Source organism: Euwallacea fornicatus, chromosome 23, assembly GCF_040115645.1.
Source record: "Euwallacea fornicatus isolate EFF26 chromosome 23, ASM4011564v1, whole genome shotgun sequence".
Taxonomy (NCBI): Eukaryota; Metazoa; Arthropoda; class Insecta; order Coleoptera; family Curculionidae; genus Euwallacea; species Euwallacea fornicatus.
Genome location: NC_089563.1, coordinates 1,180,103 through 1,199,213, shown reverse-complemented (window position 1 = coordinate 1,199,213; position 19,111 = coordinate 1,180,103). Strand labels below are relative to the sequence as shown.

At 35.6% G+C, this 19,111-nt stretch overlaps 1 protein-coding gene and 1 long non-coding RNA gene across 4 annotated transcripts in view; one reads left to right on the top strand and one right to left on the bottom strand.

Moving 5' to 3' along the window:
• brat (brain tumor) overlaps window positions 1-19,111 on the bottom strand; it is a 63,861-nt gene that overhangs the window by 26,853 nt on the left and 17,897 nt on the right. Inside the window, exon 1 of one of the 2 annotated variants that reach the window (XM_066295756.1) lies at window positions 15,443-15,824. The exons of the other annotated variant lie outside the window; for it this stretch is intronic. The gene's annotated coding sequence lies outside the window, so the exon portion shown is untranslated. Of the gene's footprint in view, window positions 1-15,442; window positions 15,825-19,111 lie in introns of those variants that run through there. 2 annotated transcript variants of the gene reach the window in all.
• Window positions 1,227-17,927, top strand: LOC136346559 (uncharacterized). Of its 2 annotated transcripts, none has more exons than XR_010733320.1 (3): window positions 1,227-1,426; window positions 11,636-11,728; window positions 16,754-17,927. It is a non-coding gene; the product is annotated as an uncharacterized lncRNA (long non-coding RNA). The 2 variants fall into 2 exon arrangements; XR_010733319.1 differs by having other exon boundaries at window positions 1,227-1,631.

The window sequence follows — 19,111 nt, the reverse complement described above, 5'->3', positions numbered from 1 at the left end:
GTTGGAAATTGTCATTTCCGGGAAATGTTCCACTTTCCAGATTTTTATACCCTTAAAAGCCTGCTCAAGTAATTGCCTTGATTTGCTCTGTTAAGCATTAAAAAAAGACGATATGACGAAATCGGAGTTTTTTTTAAATAAAATTAGTAACATAATAAGACGAGTATCGCGAAAGCGAATGTAAGAAGCTTCGAACTTCTTGCTTTTGATGTTGGGAGTTGAAAACGTTTTTATCCTAATTCTTTTCTAATCTCGGAAAGATTTGATCGGCTCAGAATAAAAAGGCGATTTCATGGGAAGGGCTTAAAATTATACGATTCTGATGGCATGTCAAAAAAGCCATTTTCCATAAATATTTACTTCATAGAGCCGAAGGCCAAAAGAATAAATTAAGATTCAGTTATATTTTTAACTTAGTAAATCCTTTGTGGAGTATTAATGGTTTGATCTTGAAATATTTAAGCGGTTGACCCATTTCTATGTCCACTCAAAATCTGTTTACTTGCTACACCATAACAACCGAAATTCTAGTAATCTTTTCCCATTCAATTACACCCAATGAACATGAAAAGTTAGGCAGTAAATTCGTCACGAGACACTCGGCCCACCTAAGGAAAGAAAAACGACTTTTAAAGATTTATTGAGTCAGGCTGAAAATTTATTTTCTTTTCCCCGGTAAAAGCGGGAAATCGGAATTTGTAATGGCATAATCAAAAAGTTTTCAAGGCGAGTGTTTAGCTATTTTTGTGCATAATCTACGTTGGTTGAAAGACTCCTTTATTTCGCTTTTTTTTTGTCAAAACGTATCCCTTCATTTAATTAATGTTGCCGCATTTGAATCTGAGGCGGACAAATCACATTCCTTGAATTTCTAAAAGAATTTAAATTGATAATTCCAATGGCCACGCTCCGTTTTATGAATAAAACAAATTGGGGCACCATTCAATCTAATGCAAAACTATCGACATTAAGTCGTTAATTTTGCATTTCAAATAATGTAATTGTGCATCAATATGAAGGCTGTGATTCAATTTACATTTTGTTTTATAAGCTACTCTATTATGTGTTTTCTATAGTGTGAAGGTTGTATAATAGTATATTTTTAGTTGCAATAGATATTAGAAATTGAAATTAGTAAAAAAAGAATAATGCGTAAATAAATTAAAATTATTGCCATGAGCGAACGGTTGATGACGGTATAGCAACGAGTTTTGTGTTGGAAACAGTCGTTCCAACACTGCTAGAAAACTTCATCGCGGAATTCGTTGCTAAATTTAATATAGCACGAGTACATTGTTATCCTTCTTAAATCGCACTCAAAGAAACAAGGACAGCAATGGTTAATACTCCTTTCCTTCTTAAAGCTAGTTTTTATGACTGTCATTTTTAAAAATGTACTAACCTCAAGAACATGGCGGTGTCATTGGTAAGTCTCTATGTTTCTTTTTAACAAAATAAAACTTTATACTAGATATTTTTCACTGTGTTTAGAATGTGCAATTATTAAATTCGAGGTCACAATTAACAAATAAAATAATTAAATTAAAAAAAGGTTAGGACAATTAATGCAAATATGGTTTTGTTGGAAGGCCCCTTGGAGGCTTTTATTCTGATAAGCACGTATGCTGCAGGTACGTAATAGTTTACACCTCAGTATTAATTAGTTTAAGTACCCCAAACGGCGAAATTATTACGAGGCAAAGTAGGTGTATTTAACCTTTATTATCTCATACTTATTTTTGTTCCTCAATTTTGGTACCTTTGATGGTTAATGGGTCTGGTTTTGTGATTTCTTCATTGAGTGCGTATTTTATTCCAAATCTTTCAAAAATATGGATAAACAAATTATATTAATGGTAGTGAAAAAAACCATGTAGGAAAAAAGGAGATTTTCTAACTGTGCTTCATTAATTATTCACGAAGCTTGGCGTATATTGAAAGGCGCCCACGTGTTGATATGATTCAACAGTTTTTCCTTGAGACTGCCATATATCGATTTAATAATTAGAAGTAACAGAGGTCATTATGGGTGTTTTTGCGAAAGAGTTATTTACGTCGTTATTGCCCTAAATTAATCAACTTTAGGATGGGATACAGTGAATATTTTCAAGCTTTTAATGGAGCAAAAGCACGTGCTGGATGCATATTTTTATACTTAAAAATGTTGCTACAACGTGTATTTAGTAATGGCAAAAACACCTTCTGTGTTGGCTTTTTATGTTCGTCTCCCAGAGGTTCTAAACACGCTTTACGGCTTATATACACTCAAACTATAAAGCTGCAGACATACGAACTTCCAGCACCGGAGGACATAAAACAGAGCGTATACTATCTACATTGTTTTAACTTGATACTTTAAAGCAATTAATAATTTTATATTAGCAACTAACGCGGTCAAGCATCTACGTCAAACGACGACCCAATTTTTTCTTATACCAACAAAACTGAAACAATGTCAAAGTCACTGCATGCGAAATCACTTAACCGTCGGCTTGCAAAATCCTATAGGTATCCGGACGTTTTTATGCTAGACACATTTAGTTTCGGTTAAAGGCAGTCGCTGCCAACCTTGGTTCAAAAATCTTATTTGCAGAGATCACTTTCACATTTTTCCATTCACAAACAGTGATCTATGCAAAAATTAGCGCAGCCTTGTAATTGTTTTCAAATGCCAAGTGATAGTGATGTCTTGCACATTTCAACACTAACTAATTCAGTGTCTTTCAAGACAGGAATTGCTTCAGTGATTATCCGGGATCTGGGCTTTAACATGTTAACACGTTCAGAAAACTACCTTGCCACTTCCTGTTATGGGTTGTTGATGCATAAAGTCAGCTGTGCGATTTAGGGTCAAATTATTAATGTGCTGGTAACTTTATTTGCAAGCTGACTTGCATAAAAAAGAGTCTGATCAATACTAGGGGTCTACTTCAACGTTTCTATGGAGATTAGCTTTCGGTTAAAGTTAACAGCCTTGTTAACAGCACATTAACAGTTTGGTCTTAAATAAAAAGTATTTATCATATTGGTTTAGCATACAAAAAGGAAATCGTCGTTGAAAAAACTAATCGTGGCAACATTCATGTATCTACCTGTTAGATATTCAACTAACGTTTGCTCATACCGAAGATATGGATAGTCATTATGTTTTGTGATGAATGCAAATCGTCATGCTGCCACTCTTGAAAAATGATAATTTTTCTTCGAATTTTTTCAAAATTTACACAACATTTGACTAATTCGAAGACTCGCAGTTAATGTCTGAAAGGTGTAAAACTTCTTTATAGGAATGACAATGAGTCTTCAGATAATTTTTCTTTCTAAACTTCGATCTACTGAATGCAACTGTTCAATTAAATGATCGACCCTCAAGACGTAAACGCAATTTACCAGAAATCGACGTTAGAACTGTAGTGTTCTTTGTTCCAAAGCGCTCGTTCAGTTTCCCACATATGCGGCCGTTGCGTGAGAAAGCATAAGACTTGTTAAGCCTTTGTTGATGTAAGCCTGATGTCTATCTCGCTCTGCTTGAATCAATACAGGAATGCGGGCTCGGTCGTTACGAATGCATTCACTCCATTGTGTTTCAAAATTAGTTATTTTTCATTACATACATAGGTGATAGATGGTCTTAACGCAGCACGTAAATATTCTAACAATGAGACTTAACTCTATATATTCCAAATAATTAAGGAGTTGTGTGCTCGTCTTCTTCGATATTCTGTTTTTTGACCCTCGCAGGCAGATCTGTGTCCGAATGTCAGATGTGTGACTGACCCCCGCCGGAAGTCCGGCTCTTATATCCGGCGGTTTATATTACATCTGCTCGGGTGTGGCCTCTGTTAACGTACTTTAACGTGATGATCCTGAACAGTTTATTAATTTGTAATTAAAATCGAGCCTGAAATTCCTGATAAGGAAAATTCCAATTTTCGATCTATCTACCGAATCTCGCATAAAATGTAGGAGCAGATATCTGTGTTATTGTAATATTTGGCAGTAGATTCTAGGAAAACTATGGGCGTAATGGATAAATCATTATCGACCCATGTGTGGATAAACCGTATTTGTATATTATGGGTACTTGCAGCAAATTATTTTCAAAACTTGACTCACGCAAGGCCCAACCTGATCCTTAACAGTCAATGACTCCTCATAAGAAATGCCTTACTCTTAAGTTATTTTTGGAATTTTCCCGGCAATATAAAACAGAACTATCATTAAATAATACTAATATAATTATCGTACTATTGCGAGTACCAACGGGTCGACGACCACTGGAAATAATGATACAGTGTATTTTTATGACTTCGGACGTCGTTGTATCATCCGATTGTTTCCCGGCATTTATAGCGGTACTGATAATGAATGACTTGAAAAAAAAATGAAGAACTACGTTTTTGTTTGAATTTATCATTAGCTGTATAATTATGAGGGTCATTAACACTCAATTGAGTACGTGCGTGCCAGAGACAGAATCCTACGCACGAATTTCCACTGTTGAGATTCCTCACTTTTAATATTCCCACATGTTCTCCAGAAATAGAAGAGAGTAAATAATATAAGAACAGAAGACATAGAACGGGATATATCGTGGCGTAAATCTTCAAATTTTGCCTTAATTGTAATGCCTTTAACAGTTTTAAAGACGCTAAATCTTTGAACGAACCGCCAAATGTTACCAAATGCAGCATGTAGAACGAATATTTAGCATATCTAAACTCGTGAGATTTTCCATGCATTCTATTTATGATTTTAAATGCAAAACTTTGCCAATGCATAATGAAACCCGAACGAGTATAGAGCTGCAACTCCGGATAACTTTCTCATTAAAAATTCGCATATAAAGGAGAATTTTCCTATCGGAAAACCAAGCAGAAAGATCCGTCACCATCTCGATTAATCTTCATAATTTTACGATCGTGAAGCACATGAAGCACATCGCGTAAAATAAACAGCTCCCGGATTAAAATCCAAACTGACATACATGTAACACAAACACCATCTTAGGGTCTAAAGCCCCGATTACATTCAAGGATGCTGTTATTATTCATAAAGCACCTAAAAATAACAGTTGATGTTTACGGCTACAGTGAAATCTGTTATTGGATGTGACAGCTATACAGGGTGCCCCGCAAATATGGGCCTCTATCCGTATCTTCGAAATTACTACCGAGAAAAAATTTTAATTTGGTTATTAGACTGAAGTGGGAATGATCTGTTGATTAAAAATATCTTCATTAAAATGCCACTTGCGATTATGCCGGAAATAAATGTTAACTCGCTTATTTTAATTGGAACATCGTGTATATTCTATCAAATGTCGATTTTCCGAATCATTATGGACACTTTTCATGTATAATGTTCTCGCCTAAATTACACAATTTTCGTAATATTTAGGATTTTCCAAAAAAAATTACAGTTAGTCATTAATGTATTTTCTAATAATTCGCACATTGCTAAGTATTTTGCAATGAAATTTTGCGCTGTGGTATAAAATGCCTTACTTCTCTTACGTCAGGGAATTAAATCATATTATATCTTAAGGTTGTTCAAAAATATAGCCCAAAATTATCATTCAAAAATTTTTAAAAACTCTAATTTTTGAAAAAGGAACCCCCCATTTTTTCAACGAATACATATTTAGCGTAAAAAATAAGCACTACTTTCAATTCAATTGTCTATATCTAAACCTACCTATTTTCATTCTATTAAAAAAAAACTGTTCAATGTTGAACACTCTACTTTATATATGGCGGCACCCGTACATTAGAAAAACGAGGATTATCTCAATATGTTTATTATTTATCGTGAATATAAAAACCAGAACGTGTCATACATTTAGTATTCGATATCTGGAGTAACGAAGCCATCATGAAGTCCTCAAACGCATAGTAGATCATTTTAAAATTAGCGGATCCGCTAAAACATCTTACAGAACAAACAAGTCTATTATTGATGACGAAATAAGAATTTAAAAAACTTAATACTAGATAATTTTAAGTAATAATATTAAAACAGAGTTTAAACTATCAATGGCAAAGAACAGTAACTTCAATAAATCCAAAATTTGGATATACAACGTTATACACGAAAAATGTTCAGCATGTTCCGCAGAGTCGAAATTTGATATAATATACAAGGTGTTTCATTGACAATAAGTGAGTTGACCCTCGTTTCTGGCATAAGAGGAAGTGGTATTTTCAAGAAAATATTTCTAATCAATATATCACCCCATCTTTAGCATGGTACCTGAATTTCAACTTTTTCCTAGTCATAGTTTTCAAAACACAGATAAAAGCCCATATTCGTGCCACCCCTTTAGAAGATTATTATCAGGGTTAAGAGGCAGACACAGGCAAGAGACGAGAATATTTTAAAAGGTTTAATTGATTAGTAAGCTCAGAATGTACTATCTTTAATAATAAGCATATAGAAATTGAATTAAATATATCAATCCTTAAAATGTTTCAGAATAACTTTACTATTTTCTAGTTCTTATTTGTTCTGTTTTTTTTTGTTTATTCTTTTTGAATTCTCTCCATTTTTGAAACGTGTTAACAGATGTGATTAAGTTCTCGCTTTCTAACAGGCATCTGTAACATCTTCTGTATCTTGATTAATCTTCGCCTAATTTGGTATCGCTTTTTGTCCTTGTCGAACTGAGGCACCAGACGAGACGTTGAACCAAACTATGGTTCGAGGGTTTACTAATGTGAGGAAACACGTATTAGCTATTTAAAACAAATTTGCTTTATCATTAGAATGTTATCAAAGTCAACAAAAATGAAGCACGGTCGTAAAGGGTGTCTGTTCAAATTTAAAATCTGATTAATTATAATGTATTTATTCAGGCTCAGCGATGATCAGTTACACTCAGCTACTTGTGATCAGAAACTTCAAGGAAAATAAATAAACACGATCTGGGTTAACCCTGGCGGGTGCCGTTGAAATTTGTCGATGATTCGTTTTCGTGCCCAAAACTCCAAATCCAAATTCCATGATCAACTGATCTCTCACTTTCGCTAGCAGTTTTAACACCATCTATAGATGGTCTAGATGTCCTAAATTGAAACCTTCTCCTTCCTTCATTTGGAAGATAGAAATTTTGATATCTGGATCAACTTTTCCGTAATCTTCGGAATCTTCACATTAACTAATAGTGTCCGAAAGTTTCGCATCCAAGTAATCAACTGAGCTCGTATTGTGAGTGTTTGAAAAGTATTTATTGCATACGCAAAATTGAACATTCTAACTTCTTGCATTTGGAAGGTTGAAGTTCAAATTCAATCTGATTAAATTCTATTCCAGCCTATTGAATGTTAGCGCTCTTCATTCCGATTCTGTTAAAAAATACCTAAAACGCAATACAGAATCATTTGTGAGACGATGACTGGAAGCAGCAATACTTGACGTCAGTCGCGTCTTTCTAATACACATTATAAAAATAAATCGGATTTACATGGGAAATGGTCTAATAAAGTTCGTTACATGGTGTAATAATAAACGGAATGAGTTTATCTTATCGGGAGTCCGATGTAAATACAGCCCACATTGGTTCTCAGCGCTACATCCCATCGGGTGGCAGTTGTATATACATTATTGTACATATACGTTATGTCGTATTGTAGATCCTGTTTTCGTATTATGCAAAGATAAAGAGGTTTTATCCTTAAAAATTTTTGTTATTTGCCCACAGCGTTATGTAATTCAGTTATGATTAACCTACAGAGTTCGAAAACAATGTTGGCACGTTTTGCTACCGCTTTCTCTTTCTCGAAATATCTACTGGTGGAAATATGGAAAATTCATATAATTTTTTGGACGGCAACCTTCGACAGCTACCAATTTAGATTTTAGATTTTGATGCGTACTTAACGTAGTTTCCTGCTGCACATTTTATACGGTGAACACGTGCAAATAGTTTTCTGTTAATTTAAAATGAAGCCGGAAAAAATTATGTGTTTATGATGGGTGACCCACGCGAATCACATGAGTGTTACATAAAAATAAACTCTTTGCTTGGCAATCTTCTCCTGTTGTTGTAGAAATACAGAAGACGCATAACTCGTCATTTCCGTGTCACATGATAAGAAATGTTAACTGTTCATGCTTAAGATTAAAACACTGAATCACACAATGTTGCATTCGAGGTTGTCGCAAAAGGTCGAACAATACAAGCTCTTGACATAGTATTTGGTTTCCTTAATAGAATAACTCTTGCAATATCAAATTTGTTTTTGAAAGAGTAAACAAGTTGTGCACATTATACTGTATCGTTTTCTATTTATTTATTTACCCAGAAGCTCTCAGGAAGAGTTTCAAGATCGCAATGTGGGAATGATCGATATTTTTCTCGCTTTGATTTTTTTAAACGTTTAAATGACCAATTTCAAGAACTAAAATTAATATTCTTAAAGATCGAGCCCGTTACTTAGTCTTGGTGAATACTTGTAAAGCTTTTAAATTAATTACCAGTGGTCGATATGTATGTATGTATTTACCCGTACAGATGGAATGCAATTTATTATAAAGAAGCTGAGGTAATCAAGGAAATACATACAATTAACTAGAGGCAATTTCTTTCTATTTATGGTTGAAGCAGAGAATAAGAACCTTCACTTTGCAGATGATGAAAAAATGCTTTGCCTTCATATTAAAAGGGGAAGGCGCAATAATGAAAGGATGTAAATGTAGGTATTCGTAGAAAGAAGAGGAATACATGATTATCCTGCAATTTGGGTACATCTAAAGAACTTGTATTGATCGCTATGGTGGATTTAATAAAACTGGAACTATTTCGCTATGATTCCCACCCCTTTTAACCCCGATTTTAAACCGAGGGTGAAATAAGCCTTCATTTTATGACGTCGAACTCTACAAAGGAGTACAACTTTCTAACGTTTATTTAAACCAATTACTGTTTACCTTTATTGAGACAGTTAAACGTAACTTTAAATTGAGAAAGTTGGGAAGTTTCAGGAACATTATATCTAGCTGGCAAAAAGGCCGTTGTCTGCTTGGGAAAGTTGTAAATTTAGGGACTTTTGGGCCTTGTAATCAAGCGATTATTATTTGTACACCAACACTCCAGCCCATTAAAAAGGATTAACTGCTGTTTGTAAATTGAAGGTGCGAAAATCCCCACGCAATTGCCTCTAAATATTATACTTCTAACATGTAGATAACATTTCATATATGTATACATCTATTTGTTTGGGAAAGGCTTAATCTTGTTAACCAAATACCTACTCAGATCTGACTTATCTTGTTCTTTATGAGATGGGAAAGTTTAAAACGATTTCCAAAGCAATTTCAACAACAAACATAAATGTATTGTATTGATTTGGATGGATAAGTAAAATTTTTCCACTATGGCCTAAGGTCTATAGCGTCTTTATACAAGTATAAACATAATTAGTATGTAATAAATATCATATCGACGTAGGACGCCAATAAGCCCTACAAAGATCATAAGGCAAATAAAGTAAGGTTCCCCCGAACTTGAACACCTCTGGTCTTGAAAGACGTTTTATTTAGGTGCTCCGGCTCGGTAACTAGTCTGTCAAAAATTTCCCTGAAATATATCTAACTCATTCTGCCTACTTCTCCTACATGCAATGGAGCCTTATAAGGAAAGTTTTATTCGTTGAACTCATCAAATAAATGGGTCTGTTTGGACGATCGTTTTAGATGTGTGAAACAGCCTTTACTTATATTTGTACTGACCCGAACTAACCTGCTTAAACTCATGAGACTCTAACATACATTCATCATAGAAAGTTGTCTCAGTTGAGATACCTTGATTTAGTCAGATCAAAGCAACATTGATAGGACCGAAAAAAACATATTATCATCCTATAGTATGCCCACGTAAATGAAATTGCTGCTTTTGCGGCTTCTTGCAGGTGCACGAAATAAGATAGAGGAAGTCGAATTGATATGATCATATTCACTCGTTTAGTAAAGTATTGATATGCTGGGGGCCTGCGTCCTTAACGGTTTATCCATGTAGCAGATGTAGTGTGCTCTTTGCGGACATACAGGCCATATCCCCATCCAGTCCTCCCTGTAGAGTGTGCTTCATGAGTATTTTGTTGGCATTTAATCAGAGACGATACTTAAAATGTGATGGTGCTGAGGCCTCTGAAGGGCTTCGTTAGTCTTCCTGCCCGATAGTGGTGCGTCTTGTGATGCCATTTGCCTGGCTTACGGCCTTCCTTACCTCTTACTGCTTCAGAAGAATCGGGAGGGAAAGAAGGTAGAAGAAACATTTCATACCAACCTTAGACGCGACGCTCTTCGCACCTATTATTAATGCCTGCTTTGCTTGTTTTTTAGAACCAAGCCGTAACTTCGTACGTGATTATTATTATGATAATCGTCACGTAAATCCAAGCAGTTTGCAGGAGGGTCAACCCATGTTTATTGCACACCCAAGCAATGTTTTCCATATCGTGTTGGCAATGTGGGTGTTCTAAGACAGTGATTTATCAAGGGTGAACCTCGGATTCTCACGAGATGCGCGTGAGCACCCTAACAATAACGCATTAGGCTCGTTCACGCATCTATGGATGTATGTATGTTACTTTAGAAATCTATTTACGTCAATTCGTAAATGATCGTGATCGCGGGTCTTACGTAAATGCGGCCCAGAGCGAGGTAAAATTGGGCATCTTACGAAGGCTTTCCGGGCTTCGCCGGCAAGTCCCGTGGCCTCTTTCGCGATGTTTGCAATCAATGAAAATTCCGTATTGGGGCGTATTTGTTTGTATGTAGCTATGTATATCTATAAACCGACGTGTGAGATTCAAAACTCGATGTTTCCGTCGACTTTTTTCCTAGGGAATATTATTTCCCTCTTCCATCATCGTCATTATTGTTTAATGTTTTGGATGAAATTGGATTATTTTCAAACCTGAACTAACAGAAAAAAAAACAAAAACAAAGAGATCACGAGAGCTTTAGGTCGAGGAGTCCCTCGTTAATTTGATTTAATTGAAATCGCCTCGTTTGGAGCCACACGATTTTCAGGGTGTTCCGAATATTTTACACTCTCGCATTCTATACACTTTAGTAGTGCTAATTTATTTATTTATGATACATTTATTTATGTTTTATTAATATGCAATAATGAATGTGTTGATTATTATTAAAACGAAAATTAACACTAATAAAGTGTTGTTTACCAATTTTTATTCCTAAAAATTCAATTACATAAAAGATCACTCGGGCTAGAGCTCTCGTGGTCTTTTCGGTTTGCAAACGAAATTTTATCTTTTAGGAATGTCTGAAAATGAGGTTCACGTTTTAGATCGACGGGTTTTTCGGTAAAACAACTCCACTATCCGTGTATTATTGTCGTAAAGTTAACGTTTCTCTCTTGCTGATTACGCCTCTACCACAACAAGTAAAGCGACCTTGCAAAGTGTTATCGAATCTTTTAGAAAGGAAATCCTATATTACATGTTAAATTATACTGCGTAACGACAAATGATGTAGCTCCAGAATGCTTACAATATTGAGGCCACCAATATAATACGTCGGGGAGAAATCTGAAGATTTACAGCATTTCTCTCTAAAGAATTTTGTTAAAATAAGTTTCGTACCTCTAAGGAGAATTTTTTTCTTTCAGACATTACGAATCTCAAAGCAATGTACAAAAGGAAGTAGGTGATGGAGAAGAGGAAGTAGGTGATGGAGAAGCGGCAGCCACGGAGCAATTCAGGCGAGTAGAAAAATATAAAATGTTAAGTACGTGTTAATCTCATTCTCATAACTCTTCAAATGTAATGAACTAAAATCAGCAATATTGGAGGCTTGCAGGCACACGCCTATTTCCATGTAACTTGACTTTCCCTGTTAGAATAATTCGTTGTGATTTACTAACTCACGTTGTGTCAGTTTTATAACACTGCCTCGGGCTGATAGGTGCTATAAAGTTTCATTTCCTAGTTTTGTAATTGACCGCGAAAGTGCGGAATACGAAAAAACCTCTTATGTAGGCATATTAAAACAATTTTTACATTCACAGTAAACAATACATATCGAGATAAGCTTGCAGCGTTTCTCCACTTAACGATTTTAAATCCCTGATGAGAATATCAGAATTCAACTAATAACAATAACGATTAACGATAGTCTGTGTAATCCGATAAGTCGATAACAATAAGTCCAAACACACGTTTTTTTGGCTTTGTTAGTAACTTTGGAAGGAGACCTGAAGACACACCATCATTGATGGTTTTCAAACAAAGGTGCAGCAGTGTGAATAACGTAACAAGTGCAGTAATCATTGCAATTGGGGCTTGATAACATGACTAGTGTCACTTATTCCACTTCAAGAAGTGCCAGTTATATCGGGAAAAATGTAAATTTCTGGTTTTCCCTATTGCTTATATTAAGTTATTCTGAGTATTTGACCGAATAATCGAGATTAAAAATTTCGCACATCGCTAGCAGAATTGGAAATTTCATGAATTTGTAAGCTGACTCATTTGTCACATTCAGTCTCTGTCAGTCACATACCAAAAAACGAACATACTGATTTTCTCCGAAATTGTGCCTGAGCCTTATATAGTATATAGTAGTAACATAAATTAAATTAATGCTCTCTGGATGGCGATGTGAATGTTAGGGTCACAAAGCGAAATCATTGAACTATCATTGAATTAAGTAGTCTATGTCGTGATGGTCTCTGAAATTCGCATACAAGAGAACAATGCATCTAAACTCCGCCAGTGTCTCGATAAATTTTCAGTTTTCTTTGTTCTTCGGTACTGGTTATTCTGCTTTAAGTACAGCAGTACTGCTTTCTTTAAGTGTTTCTTTATAGAGTTGCCGAGTGGGTACGAGGTGTACGACCGTGCAGGTAACCTTGAGTTCGAACAAAAGACACGTTTAGACTGGGTAATCTCCAGGTAACGATGATTTGCTCTTTCGTGCTTTGACTTACTTGACATATCTCAGCTGTTGGTACATACCTGCAACCAAAAAGAACGTCATTAGATAAGATTTATCATAGCAATTACTTGCATAAGGAAGAATGATATATTATACGCCATCCAGAAAGTTGTTTATTTTAGTTGAGATTTCTGTTTATACTTCGAGGCGAAAATAATTTTTAGGCCAAGACGAGTGGTATTGGTTCGCTGAACTTTCGATAATAGGCAATTCGATATTTGCATCTATAGGGTGTTTCAAGATAATGTACGAACTAATAAGTTCCATAATTCCATAATTATAACTGCATATTAAGCAATATACCACGTTACCCACGGCAAATACCTTATAATTCATAACTATAGCTAATTCGTAAACAATAGACCGAAATATCATCTCTCTCGATAACAATTAGCATAATGGCGGTATTTTGCATGCAAGACAGTCACGTGGCAAGTGGGTCAACCCAAGGCTTCGCAATCATAATTACTAATAACGAACAATAACAGTCTGTATTTATTTATTTATCAGAATTTCTTGGGACACTGTAAGTAAGCACGGCAAAAAGGGGAGCCTTGCCAATGTCAGCTCTCAATGTAAACGTTTCCGCCATCAAAAACGTATCGATTTACATCAAGCCTTGTTGGTTGTTTTATGGGCAGTTAGAGTGTGTATTGATAATATTGACCTCGTTACTGACCAACCAAAGTAAATTCGGATTAATTTATTTCAATTTTTGTGTCAATGCTTTCAATAGTTATGTTTCATTCAGCATACCTCTGATTTATGTAACAGGATTATTTAAATTTTTTCAAGTTTTGAAGTACAAAATATGCTAGTTTACGTAGACAAACTTCCAAAAAGAAGTTATATGTTTTATCTCGTTGCATCTAATGGTTCTTTAGTCTCTTGATTTAGGTAATTTTGTGTGACTGTCTAATTTCCAGACAATAATCACAAGAGGCAGCGCTCTTTATGAAGCCATAAACGCAGGCAGTTTTTCAATGATATTAAATTCTAACGTCTTCGACTGCTTGGATGTCAAATCGTAATCATCACGCTCCTGATTATTTGTAGAATATGATTTTCTTTCCCAGTCAGTCTCGTCACCACGCAAAGATACCACTCGTGTAAACTCATGAACATGGGTACTTCTTTTCAAATTTGAAAGCATTTTTTGGGTGGTCACAATTTTTGCGAATTTCCTTTGCTGAACTATCTGATATGTATCTGATTTATCTAACATAGAATTTTTACATAATTCAAAGCTCATAAAAGATATATTCCATCGCAGCTTTTAGAACTACCACCCTGTATAAAACGTAGACGAAGAGAATTTTTTTACGTTAAAAAAAGTATTTGGATCTGTCTGAATTTTAGAACTCTTTGCCCGTTAACAAAGTTGTTATAAATTCGTAGCATTCTCTCGATAACCTGTGGGTACGTTTCTGGTTTATGTACGTAACAGGAAATGATAAGTTAAGATTTTTTTTGGGAAGTATTAGGACTGAAATACGTGGGTACTTTATTTGCACTATCCTGTACAAGTTCTTGAAAAAGATGGGCAGTTCTTAAATATTTTGAAAGAAATTCTCTTTTGGTGTCACGTGATGATGCGATTACTATCGGTTTTCTGACAGACAGACACAGTTCAATATCAACAGTTGTTTCACAATGAACAATATAACTCTGCTCACTTGGTCCGCTTAAAACTCTCACCCTTTATAAAACCATGGGCGTGCGCAATTTATTTTCGCGGTCTTATAAAAGTTGCCTTCGTCGCGACTTTGGTGAAACTACATACTTTACCAGTTCTTTTATTAACCCCCTTCTATGACAATTGTTTTGTACCCTTTTAATAAATGTAGTTTATCCAAATTAACGACCCGCTCAACCGAAACTCTAACGTGCACGCAACCTCCTGCATATACGCAGTTGCGTGCTGGCTAAAAAACTCAAGCACATACGCACTAAAATACAACATTTAGCGAATAAAACCGTAATTCTTGACTAAGCACACTTGAATCACCATCCATTATTCATAATAAAGTTTCACAACTACGATTTACATATAAATCCTTTGTTTCCTTTTCGAAATCAAGCCGCGCGAAGTTTGCGCTTTCCATGGATCGATCAACACTTTTCTGGATTCGCTGGGTATGTGCTAAAACTGGCTGAGATTTGGTTTTATACAGTGTCCCAAAGAATTTTTATCGGTATCAGAAAATCAAAAAATAGGTTTTAATAACGACTCAATTCTAAATGATTGATGATGGTTGAGGGTAACTTTCAAAACTTATTTATAATACTTCATTATTCGAGATAGTATAGAAATATATATGAACCATTGGACCAGCAGCCGTTAGATCCTTTGTTGCTTCGAAGGGAACGATGAATCGATATTCTGCTTAGAGATTACATAGACACTGTTGCCTCTATCTGTGCTATAGCCAGTCAGCGAAATACCCAATGTAGCTGTCAGTTACAGTCTTTTTATTACCTCAAATTTGTGACGCTCAGGCGGTAGACTCGACTCAAGACCTGCAGGAAAAATCCGACAGAGACACTGCTGCTCCAAGAGCTAAAGCACAATTTTTCGGACTCAAAGTTCCTGCCGCTGCGTGAATTACTGTCCCTGCGTTTCAGTATCGCATTGTCATTATCCGGCACATGTAAGTGGCGCTTTATGTAACAGTCGACATAACTCGGAGGTGAAAGTACAACCACCTTGGCTCAGTTGCATAAAAGACTTATGGCGCGCCGCTACAGAGTTGGAACAAAAACATTTCTATATACACACCGAGAGCAAATAACAGAACCGACACGAATAAAGATCGGTTTTCGACTAGCTGCCAGCAGGAATGGCGGCAGAAAGCAGAATCGCGAACGCCGCAGTAGGATCGCATATACAGTACGCTCCTGCAAAGCCGGGCGGTCAGTGACGTATGGGGCGATTTTTGCCCTTGGTCCTTCGAGCCTGCCTTCCAGGTGCCAGACGACGGTCAATTAGTCACGATACGGTTTCGGTTTTTATTCGTTTTGCTAAAGGAGTTTAATTTTTGGGGCTCTGTGATGCGGTTCCGCCTGATTAATTACCCACAGTAACGATGATCTTAATGTTGAGTCAGACAAATGACCAGAAATCAATGGTTTTTCTTGTAATCACCATCAGCAGTCTATCGATACTGATCCATCATTCCTCAACAGGACGGGTAGATACATTAGATATGTCCCTGTGGGTCTAATTGAAGATATTGCGTAAATGGCGCATTTGAGAATATCCGGACTGTTGCGGTTTTTGAGATATTTTGCTCCGAATAAGGATTGAGGAAAAGTCTACAGAATGGTATTTTGCAGGGTCTGGTTCTTGTTGGCTCAATATTAAGGAGTTTGAAACGTCCATCGAACATTCCTTTTTTCACCTTATTCGGTTGTAGCTATGTTGCTTATTTTTTCTTCTCTTTCCAGTCATTGTCGGAATCTATGATATTATTTTCTTAATTTCTTCACACATGAGAATCATGCAATCGAATCTTCGCACATTCTCTTTGGTCTTCAAAAAGGAGCTCGTAATTTTCAAAATTTTTCAAAATGTTTTCGAGTCCCTGACATATTTTCTTAATCTTTTAATCATGAACTCTGGCAGGGGCACATGCTATATTCTCCGAGACTCCATCCATGACATCAAATTTCCAGCATGTTCTTTAATATCTTTAATTGTATACGAACTCAAATTTATAACATTTTTCATGTCTCGTATGTTTTGAACAACATTCAATATTCATCGAAAGCTTTTTTTTATCTTTTTCAGTTTCTGGAGGCTCCCAATAGTAATAAATGGCCGGGTTCAACCGCGTCAAGGGTTTTGGAACTGTTGGGATTTCTGCTGAGTGACAGCCGCCCTGCAAATAAATTGAAACGGGAGTTGACGTTATTTTTCTCCAAATTTCCAACAGTCTCAAAACTGTTGCACAACTGTTACCTCCTCTGAACATTTCCTTCATGTTTGCCACTATTACGGTTGACGTTTTCCTCGAGTTCCTTTTGCCATCGGTTCAGCTGTGACTCTTGGTCAATGCGAAAATAGTTATAGAAAGCTAATGTCCGGAGATTTTTCTTAGGTGTGTAAATTCTCCATTAGGCGCGTTAAAATTCCTTCATCTTCGTTAACCTATCTACAATTTGTTAAAATTTATCTCATGTTAGTAAACATTCTTCTAGAACATCCATTTTTCTAGACCAGAACGAACATCAGTATCTTTCATGTTCATTGTTAAGCTTTTGTCAAGTGTCTTAAAATTTTTTCAGGCGCGTTGACCTTCCTTCAAGTATATTAAACTATTTATAGATTTGTTAAAATTTGCTTTCAAGTCATAAACATTGTTTTAAAGCAGGTAAATATCGGAAGACCTATTCTTTAAATTTGTTAACCTTTTATCAAGTGCGTTAACCTTCCCCCGGCCTCGTTAACCTATCTACAAATTTGTTGGAATTTGTCTTGAATTTGCAAACTTTTCCAATAAGAATAAAATTATAAGGCTTTTCCTTAAGATTTATCTACTAATTAATAGATCTGCTACGGTAATTATTTATACTTGTTACAGGCTTCCTCACCTATTTACAGATATGGAAAAACTTGTCTCGCAGATCTGAACATTTCTTTGGACCAAAAAAATATCAAAGGGCCTTTTTTTCGAACTGTTTTTTTTCGTCCCAGTGTTAATCGATGTGAAAACTTGTTGAAATTTGTCTACAGTTTCTAAACATTTTCTAGGACAAATGAGCATCCCGAGCCTTTTCCTTTACCATTCGTTAATTGCGTCACATTTATTATTTATATTTGCGAACTTTAACTCTTAAGACTTAAGAATGTTTTCTTCAACAATGTTAACTTTTCTTGAATTATCATATTATTTTCCCGGCGTGTAGAAATTTCTCAGATATTTATTAACTTTTTCCTGAAATAGGTTAAGATTTTCGGAGTGAAACCGAATTCAAACTAACAATAAATATTTCATAAGAGAACTATATTGTGAGTAATTTAATTAGGATTTTTAACTTTTTTTCAGGTTTATGAATATTTTCCTCGACTCTATTAAAATTTCTAAATTAATTTTCATTAGAAAAATTTAAACAGAGTGTTAATATACCTAAAACGAGCATCAAAACGTTTCTATCACATATGTTAATGTTTCTTAAAGCATTTTTCAGTTTTCAGTTGTATTTTCACAGAGAAACCTGTTAATATTCATTAAATAGGTATTCGAACATATACTCTAGGGCCATCAACATTTCTTTCTAATACATTATGATTGCCATATTGATCGAAACAAACTTGGGATTGGCTGTTAATTAGGTTCTTGCAACAAAAAAGTGGTTTTTAGGCTTGTCGACCTTTCCTCGGGTTTAATACCATCTCACTTCAAATTGTCGAGTTTTTAGTGAGTTTTCAGAGCTTCACCGTGATTGCTTCAGCCCTAAATGATCTTTATCAAGGTTTTTTGGAAGATTTGAACAAGGTGGAAAGATGTACATTTGTGAGGTTAGCTAAGCCTTTGTCGCCAAGCATTTGCTGTTTTAGTGTTTATTACTCAGACAAGTTATCACTTCGCTATCCATTTTAGTACTATTTTACCCTGATTAACGTTTCCACGATTAAAACTGGAATAAATTCCCCTCGTTGATTGAGGTTTTCAATATTCAACGGCGCAAATCAACAAACAGCAAACTCGAGCAACTCATTAGAATAATTGGCTGAAAAAGCTTGCAACAAAACAGGGGATGGAACTTTTTATTTGCAGGAACTGAACATGTTTTTGCTTTCGGTGGAAATAATTTTTTTTAACCAAAGACCGGCCCTTAAAAGGTCGCGTGGATTTACCTATATAATATGTATATATTTGCGAGGGTCAAAGCTGAGGTCTCCGGGGCTCAAAACGTATCAGATATTCGATGCCCTTTTAAATATTCACCACTACTCCTGTAGCTTTTGTTTGCCTAACCCTGGTAACACGGTGGATTTAATTTGATTACTTGGGGGAAAACTTCCATCCCTTCATTAGCGTTGTGATGCAAACCGTCTCGGAATTTCTCCAAAACGAACATAGTTGAGCTTTTCACTTATGGCTAGTCTTAATAAAAGGGCCGGATGTGGGCCAACCGAAAATAG